Source organism: Sturnira hondurensis, unplaced genomic scaffold (assembly GCF_014824575.4).
Source record: "Sturnira hondurensis isolate 20B ecotype Veracruz unplaced genomic scaffold, ASM1482457v3 Scaffold0000780, whole genome shotgun sequence".
NCBI lineage: Eukaryota > Metazoa > Chordata > Mammalia > Chiroptera > Phyllostomidae > Sturnira > Sturnira hondurensis.
This window is the reverse complement of record NW_028073411.1, coordinates 9,783,631-9,792,064: the sequence shown is the minus strand read 5'-3', so window position 1 is coordinate 9,792,064 and position 8,434 is coordinate 9,783,631. Positions and strand designations below refer to the sequence as shown.

The 8,434-nt window shown below is 37.1% G+C and overlaps 1 pseudogene; it reads right to left on the bottom strand.

The window, feature by feature from the left end:
- Positions 1-372: 372 nt before the first annotated feature.
- On the bottom strand, positions 373-473 carry LOC118989909 (uncharacterized; annotated as a pseudogene).
- Positions 474-8,434: the final 7,961 nt, after the last annotated feature.

Genomic DNA, 8,434 nt, shown 5'->3' with positions numbered 1-8,434 from the left:
GCTGTAAGGGAGTGGAGTCATCGGGGTGATTTGATGTTTTGCCAAACAACTCTGCACAAGACGAGATGTATGACAGGGTGTGTTGTTGTGATGAAGCTGTCAATCACCAGTTGCCTATAGCTGCAGCCTTCTGAATTATCTGAATAGTTTCTGCAGAGGAAAGTTCAAGCTTAACACAAAATCTAGTGCAGATTCATTGCTCTACTCAGTCATGTTGAATGTGACAGCTACACAGTGCACAGGCTCACTCAAAGGATCTACTGCCCCCACTGACTAACGCAGTGAAGTCGTCACTGTTCATGCGTGTGCACTCCAGTCCACTCGGCTGTCAGGTTACGTTGATGTCGTGCAAACTGCTCTTGTTACTGTAACAATGGCTGGACTTTTTCTGGACAGAACTATCCAGTGTTGAATTTTTAAACTGATAAGAACAGATACTACATTTGATCTTCGCCAAAAGGCCAAGAAGCAATTCAGTGTTGAAGTTTTAAAAAATATTTTGAGGTACAACTTATATAATATAAATCCACAGATCTTAAGTACTTGATTTCACAAGTTTTAACAATTGTGTGCACCCGTGTGACTGCCACACTAAAAAAGATAGAGAACATTTCAATTACCCAGAAAGTTATAGTGTGCCTCTTTAACTTAATCCCTACCCCACAGAAGCAAGTACTGTTTTTGTCTAACTTTGCCTATTTTCTGGACTTCATATAGATGAAATCATATAGTAGGTATTCTTGAGATTCATCCATGTTATTGCAAATAGCTATGTTCTGTTGCATGAAGTTACTACATTAAAAAAATCTGTTCTGTTGATAAATATTTGTGTTATTTCCAGTTTTGGGCTATTATGAATGTGACTTTTTGTGAACATATGCTTTTCATTTAGTTACTTTTGAATAGATACCTAAGAGGGGGATTGCTGGGTCTTAGGGTGGATGCAGATTAGACTTTTGAAGAAACTGATACGTAGCTCTCAAAAGGGATTGTGCAGCTCGATGGCCCTCCCCCCTGTCGGCAATGCAGGAGAGTTTTAGATGTTTCCATCCTGGCATATGTTTGGTATAGTCAGTCTTTTCCATTGTAGCCCTTCTCGTGGCTGTGGAAACCTCACTCTGTTTCTTTTTGACTAAGGAGGTTGATTGAGCTCCTTTGTATATGCTTATTGACTATTGGTGTATCTTCTGTGAAGGTTTGTTCAAGTCTGTTTTCACAGACTGAATTTTATTTTTATTATTGACTCAAAGGAGTTTTTATATATTCTGGATACAAGTTCATCAGATATATGTGTTGAGATATTTTTTAATTTTAATTTTTTAAAAATTAAGGTTAGGTCCAGTTGATCACCTTTTACTTCTATGGTGAGAGTGCTAAAAGTTGATTCTGTGTTTTCTTTTAGGAACTTTGTAGTTGCAGTTTTTTCAACCCAGAAAATGATCTATTTCAAAATAAACTTCCCTGTTGAAATGAGGTAGAGGACAAGTTTCATTTACTTTCCATTTTTTATATCAAGTTTCTTTATACATTGGTTAAAATAACTTTATTTCAGTTTTGCCAATGATAAGTGTCACTGGCAATTCATTGCTGTTTGGTGCCTTGATGAATGTTGACATTGAATATTTTCCTGAGTTTTTATGTTCCATTGAGTCAGAGGTATTTCAATAGCCAATTCCAAATGGTAGACTTCTTGACTTCAGAAAATACCGCATTTTTGTTTTTTGTTTCTGAAAGATGTGAACTTGCCTTAGCAGGATTGTTCTGGTAACATGCTTCAAGATTAGAAAACACCCAGAAGAATTTTTGGAACCATCAACCTATTTTGAACTGGTAAATATTTGGACTGACGTGCCAAGCATTAAGATGGCCATATTTGTGTGATGTTGTTCAACTGGAAGATGTTGAATTTTTTAATATAGATTAACACAGAAGAAAAGACTAATTATACCCAATATTAAGAATAGTATAAAAACTGTTAGATCTGCAAAGCATGAGCTATGCTTTCCAGGGAAATAAATGAGCCCTGTTTAAAATATATTAGTGTAAAGAAGAACAGAGAATATATTTTAAGGAAGCAGCCGATGCTGGCAAGTTAAACCAAATTACTTTGAGGATTTTGCCCTTAGCTTTCCATGACCTACAAAATAGAGGAGCTATCCACGTGACGTCAAAATCTGAGTTTCGTAGGAAAGGCCGAGTCTCATTCCTGCTGAGGTTTTCGGGGACATACTGTACATAGATGGGCTAGAGCTCCAAGGAGAGTCAAACATTCACATTCACTTTGGAGGGTTAATGTCTGAGAAAAGTGACTAGCTAAGCAGCTATAGTAATTCCAATAGAGAGTACATTTACATTTTTCTAATAATACAATTCATGTAATTCTTTATGCCACATAAATCTTTTCCACACACTTCCCGATATTTGGCTTGCATTGCTTTATGAAAGCTTTAAAATAAGCTCAAATGTTCTTTTTATCTGGTATTTTTTTAATCAGTTAATTTTTTTCCATGACCTCTAGTAGTTATACTGTGCCATTTGGACTCAGAACCCTACGTAATTCTATTCTCCATGGTCCCCATCTTTTCTATCCAACAAAGGTAAGGATTATTATTTCATTATCTTAAAATATTTCTCACATACATTCCATTATAGTTTGTATTTTGTAACTCACTACATCTTAATTTCTTATTTTCTTTTTGATGACTCAAAAATAAGGCAAGGCTTCAGTACAAAGGCAAGTAATTGCCACAGGGAGAGGGCTGACATACTTTTCCCCAAGGAACTCCATCTTGTTAAGTGTTTAAAATTGCTTAGCACATCTTTCTTAAGGGATTTAGCTTTTTCGGGGGTGCTTTTATAATGCTAAAAATCTACTTTATGTATTGAATAGAGTTCTCATAAGATTTGTGACAGCAGTTCTGTCAAAACACTTGAAAAGTGTGTTCATTCATTATGGAAATTTTGAAAGTCTATGTCCCTTCAAAAATAATGTTTTGCTTTGGAAGCTTTGCAAAGCAGCTTAAGCTTTGGAGCATCGTTGGGAGCAATCCTCAGAGAAACCATTTCAATTTTCTAATTAGAGAATCCGGGACAGTGTGACAGGAGCCGTCTAGACAATATCACCTCACCTGAGACAGGTCGAACAACACCTTCTAAGAGGTTCTCGGCAACAGAGAAGTTTTATTTTTCGGTGTTGCCCTAGCAATGGGTCGGTAGCCTAAAGAGCTGCAGTGCCTTAAATACAAAGCATTGAGGATCCAAACGCTGAGCTGATCCTTTCTGACAGAGGAGAAATACCAACAAGCCAACCCCAAACAGTATGATCAGAAGCAGTGCATAATTAACAGCCATTTGCATGTCATGTGTGGCCCTTTCTGTATGTGAAATAGGGCCAGCACTATGTGAGTGCTTAAAAGCTTCTTTCAAAAAATTTAAAATCCTTAGTGAGACATCCCCCTACAGCACAGAGAATAAGACACATTGAAGTATTCATGACCAGCCCCTCCTCCTCCTTATTTTCTTATGTGTGAGTGATTTACAACCCAATTAACATAATGCCATACCAGCACACTGGAAAGGCTTATTGTAGATTTTAATATATTCTATAATTCATTAAAAGAATTTAAGCTCTAGGAGCTAAGAAAATAATGTGGTGTGTTTCCATCAAGATTGTAGGCCAAAATGTATTCTGAATTCTACAGGAGTCTACTCCTACAAATTAGTGCTAATTACTAAGGTCTCAAATACAGAAGTTTCATTTTTTGGTTCTTTAGGGTAAACTTGATTCCTAAGCAGATATTTGATTTACCAGTATATCTTTTTAATTTAGTAGGAAGTAACTGGTAAAGAACCTATTCACTAATTTTTGAAATAGGTGTAAGTTATAACTAGGCTATGCTCCTTTTCATCCGTATGATAGTATGGTTAGTTTAGGAGAACATACATGTTTAGCCCATAATTTCAGACCACTGACTCATCTTGCAAAGGTCATCAGTAATATCCAAGAACACATTTTATTGTTGTGTCCCTGTGGTTTGGTGTTATATAAAGGTACCTGGATTTTTATAAGGAAGAAACTGGTCCCGATGTCCTCAGAAGCCCCTTTAACTCTTAGATCCTATGTTTTTATGCATTTTAGTTTTATTTTCTTTATTTTTCTTTTTCAATTAGAGTTGACATTGAATCTAATGTTAGTTTCATGCATATAACACAATGGCTTAGACATTTATATAACTTACAGAGTGATACACTTGATAATCCCAGTAGCCACCTGGTAAAACACACAGTTATTAGATTATTGACTCTATGTCCTATGCTTTACTTTACATCCTCATGACTATTCTGTAACTGCTAGTTTGTATTTCTCTCTCCCAGCCCCCAAACTCCCTGAGTTTTAGTTTTAGAATGCTGTATTCAACAGTCAGTGAAAATACATACGGTTATTATGTACATGGATATAAGACTACTCAAAGATCTGGAATTTTAAAAAGTTTATGTTTACATCAAGAATTTGTATAATGATTTTGCTTCCTACGTATTCTACCTGCAGAATTTATATCACTATTCTATATCCTCTCTATTTCCCATGACACAGAATCTTTTCTTTGGAGCTTTCAAGCCTAACTTTTCAGAGGTTTAGTTTAATACTTCTTCCCAAATATAACCGGTGTGCTCAGGTTGGTGTACAAATTATTGATATTCCTAAACACAGCATTCTGAATTCCCACAGGCATGTGTGTTTGGAGATAATCCATCCAGTCTTGCCTTAGAGACTCTCTACTGATAGCCCTATAATCCCCACAGCCTTACTGGTATGTAACCGGTAACTTCTGGTTGTTTTTTTTGTCATTCATAAATGCAGCCAGACTTCCGGCCAAGATGGAGGTATAGATGGATAAGCTTTGCCTCCTTGCACAACCATAAGAAGGATAGCAACCAATCGAAAACCAGCAGCAACAACAACAAAACCCAGAATTGCCAGAACATTGAACTGTATGGAAGTTCAACAACCAAGGAGTTACAGAGGAAACATTCATCCAGATGGGTAGGAGGGGCAGAGATGGGCAGCTGGGGTGGAGAGGATATATGATGAGGCATCCAGTGAAATGGGAAATCCTACGTTCATATGTGTATAAAAACTGAGAGGGACAACTGGGGAGTGAGCAATTTCAGCCCCTGGACAGACCATGCAATGCAGGGTTCCAGTGCTGGGAAAAATAAAACCTTATAACCTCTAGCTATAAAAACCTGTGGGGATTGAAGTGGCAGGAAAAACTGTTGGTCTCTCGGGAGAGTCTGTTTGAGGAGCTCATGGGGTCCTAGAACACACACTAGCCCACCCACTCAAGGAATCAGCACCAAGGCAGCGGTTGGAAGGGCACCAGCCACTTGTGGAAAGTGGGGGAAAGGACTGAAAGTGGGGTGAGGGCTGAGAAAGTGGCATATTGCTTCTTCTCTGACCCCTCCCTCACGTGCAGCACCCTGCCCTGGCAAAACGTAAGCCTCCACCCCTTACAATGGAACTGATGTGCCAACAAATTGAGGTGGTAAAGAAATATGGCCCAAATTGGAAGAACAGAACAAAGCCCCAGAATAAGAACTAAGTGATAAGGAGATAGCCAACCTATCAGATGAAAGTTCAAAACACTGGTAATTAGGATGCTCACAGAAATGACTAAGTATGGCCACAAAATAAAGAAAGAAGTGAAGGCTATACAAAATGAAATAAAAAAATATATTTGCAGGGAACCAACAACAAAGGAAAGGAAACTGGGACTCAGATGAATGATTTGTCGTCACAGGAAGAAATAAACATTCATCAAAAACAGAAAGAAGAAAAAAGAATGTAAAAAATGAGGGAGAGGCTTAGGAACCTCTGGGACAACCTTAAACATACCAACACTCAAATCATAGGGGTGCCAGAAGGAGAAGAGGAAGAGCAAAACATTGAAAACTTAATTGAAAAAATAATGTAATAAAACTTCCCCAATTTGGCAAAAAAAAAACAAAACAAAAAAAACACATGCAAGTCCAGGAAGCTCAGAGAGTCCCAAATAAGTTGGACCCAAAGAGGGCCACACCAAGGCACATTGTAATTAAAATGCCAAATTTTAAAGATAAGGAGAGAATCTTAAAAGTGGCACAAGAAAAGAAGAGAGTTACCTACAAAAGAGTGCCCATAAGACTATCAGATGATTGATTTCTCAAAAGAAACCTTGTGGGCAAGAAAGAACTGGTGAGAAGTATTCAAAGTCATGAAAAGCAAGGAGCTACATCTAAGAATACTCTGTCTAACAAAGCTATCATTTAGAATGGAAGAACAGATAAAGTGCTTCCCAGGCAAGATAAAGCTAAAGGAGGTCATTATCCACAAGCCCTTATTATATGAAATGTTAAAGGGACTTCTCTAAGAAAAAGAAGATCAAAACTATGAAAAGTAAAATGACAATAAATTCACAATTATCAATAACAGAACCTAAAACAAAAACAAACTAAGCAAACAATTAGAACAGGAACGGAGTCACAGGAATGGAGATCCCATGGAGGGTTATCATCGGGGAGTGGGAGGAAAGTGGTACAGGGAATAAGAAGCATAATTGGTAGGTACAAGATAGACAGGGGGAGGTTAAGAATGGTATGGGAAATGGAGAAGTCAAGGAACTATATGTATGACCCGTGGACATGAACTAAGGGTGGAGGTGGCTGGAGGGAATGGGGTGCTGGGCAGAAGGGGATATGGGGGACAATGGGACAATTGTAATAGTATAAGCAATGAAATATACTTAAATGCAGCCAGAACGCAATCTCTGATTCTTTTTAGGTCAGAGGATTTGATAATCCCAGAATATCATCCCTTATCTGTAAGGCTCTTGTTCTTCTCGCCATAGAGCCACCTGGTCTTGGGGAGGTTTTACGTGGCCCAGGGATTCAGTGCTTGCAGTGCTCCAGGTCTGTCTGGGGTTTGGGGTCTTCATCCAGTTGGTTTCAGCTCTAGAGAGAGGAAGAAGTATTTCTGTCTTCTGGTCTTCAGACTCCATTTTCTGGTTTTCATGGGATGATTGAAAGGAAGCATGCATTCTCTGAAGGGAAGTCTTTGTCTCCAACCTTGGGATTGTGGTCTGACTTCAATGTACCTGGCAAGACAGTTAGTAACTAACTCGATTTGTGTATCAGAGTTATGTGGTCATTTTCACTGTCAACTTCTTAAGCATGGACCTTCTAAAGAAGGAATTTACTGAGTTGATATTTATATGGAATTTATGGGGAAGGAAATGCAAGTATATTGAAGCCTCTCTTTCCCCTTATTCAAGACTACACTTTCTAATTTTTTAAAATCCCAGTTCCCCTCAATTTTATACCTCCTTAATGACTCCCAATTCTAGAATACTCTGCATTTAACAGTGACTATTATAAACTGTACTCAGGAGAGATTATTATAAATTGTATATAGGCATGGAACTTATTCACCAATAGCTTTGTGGTTCTGTTTACTGAAATAATATATATGTGGTATCACTTTTCATTAATTCCATAAATATTTCATGTGTACAGTGTGTCATCAGACTTATAGATCCTTTGGAGACCATGAAGAATATGAGACAACTCTTAATAAAAATGTTTATATTTGAAGACCTGGAAAAAAGTGGTCATAATTAATCACAATCAAGAATCAAGAAATATAATAGGAACAATAATAACAAATATGAACCAAATGGTTTATTAAATGAACTGTTTTCAAAGAAGTATAATAAAATTCAATAGAACTATAGATGACATCCACAATCATTTCCACTGCTATGAAAATCAGTATGAAAAGAATTTGAACACAATTGCTTATACAAAAGAAGAAAACATAAATTTCTCAGAGAATTTCTGCTTTGCCCTTGGCTATGACAAAATGTTGCTGCTTTGCTTTATTTTCTTATTTTTCCCCACGCTGTAGTATGAAAACAATCTTTTTATTAAAAGAGCTAAAAATGTTTCAATGCCAAAGTTAAACTGATGAAGCGAGATCTCTGGATTCATTGTTTGAGTGGTGTTTTACATAATTGGAAGGTACAGTTTCAAGGATGTTGATACTGAAATAAACTTTAATTGCTGATTTCATTCACATCCATGACTACCGACACGAATGGAATACTCCTTAATTTTAAAAGTGGATGTTTGTTGTTTTTAAAATTGTATTTTAAAATTTAAATTACAGATTTTATTTGACTTAATGCTGTCACCAGAAGTGACAGGGAACTAATATTTTTAAGTCACATAGTACTTCATGTTAGACACTTTCCATGCACTTCTTTATTTAATTTTTGCAACTCTAGGGGGAAGCTCTCCTCTATTTACCTATCCATTCATTGACATACCCAACAAATACTTATCGAGTGCTTACTATACACAATGACGGCAGTAATTACAGCAAGGCAAGCCTGTGATT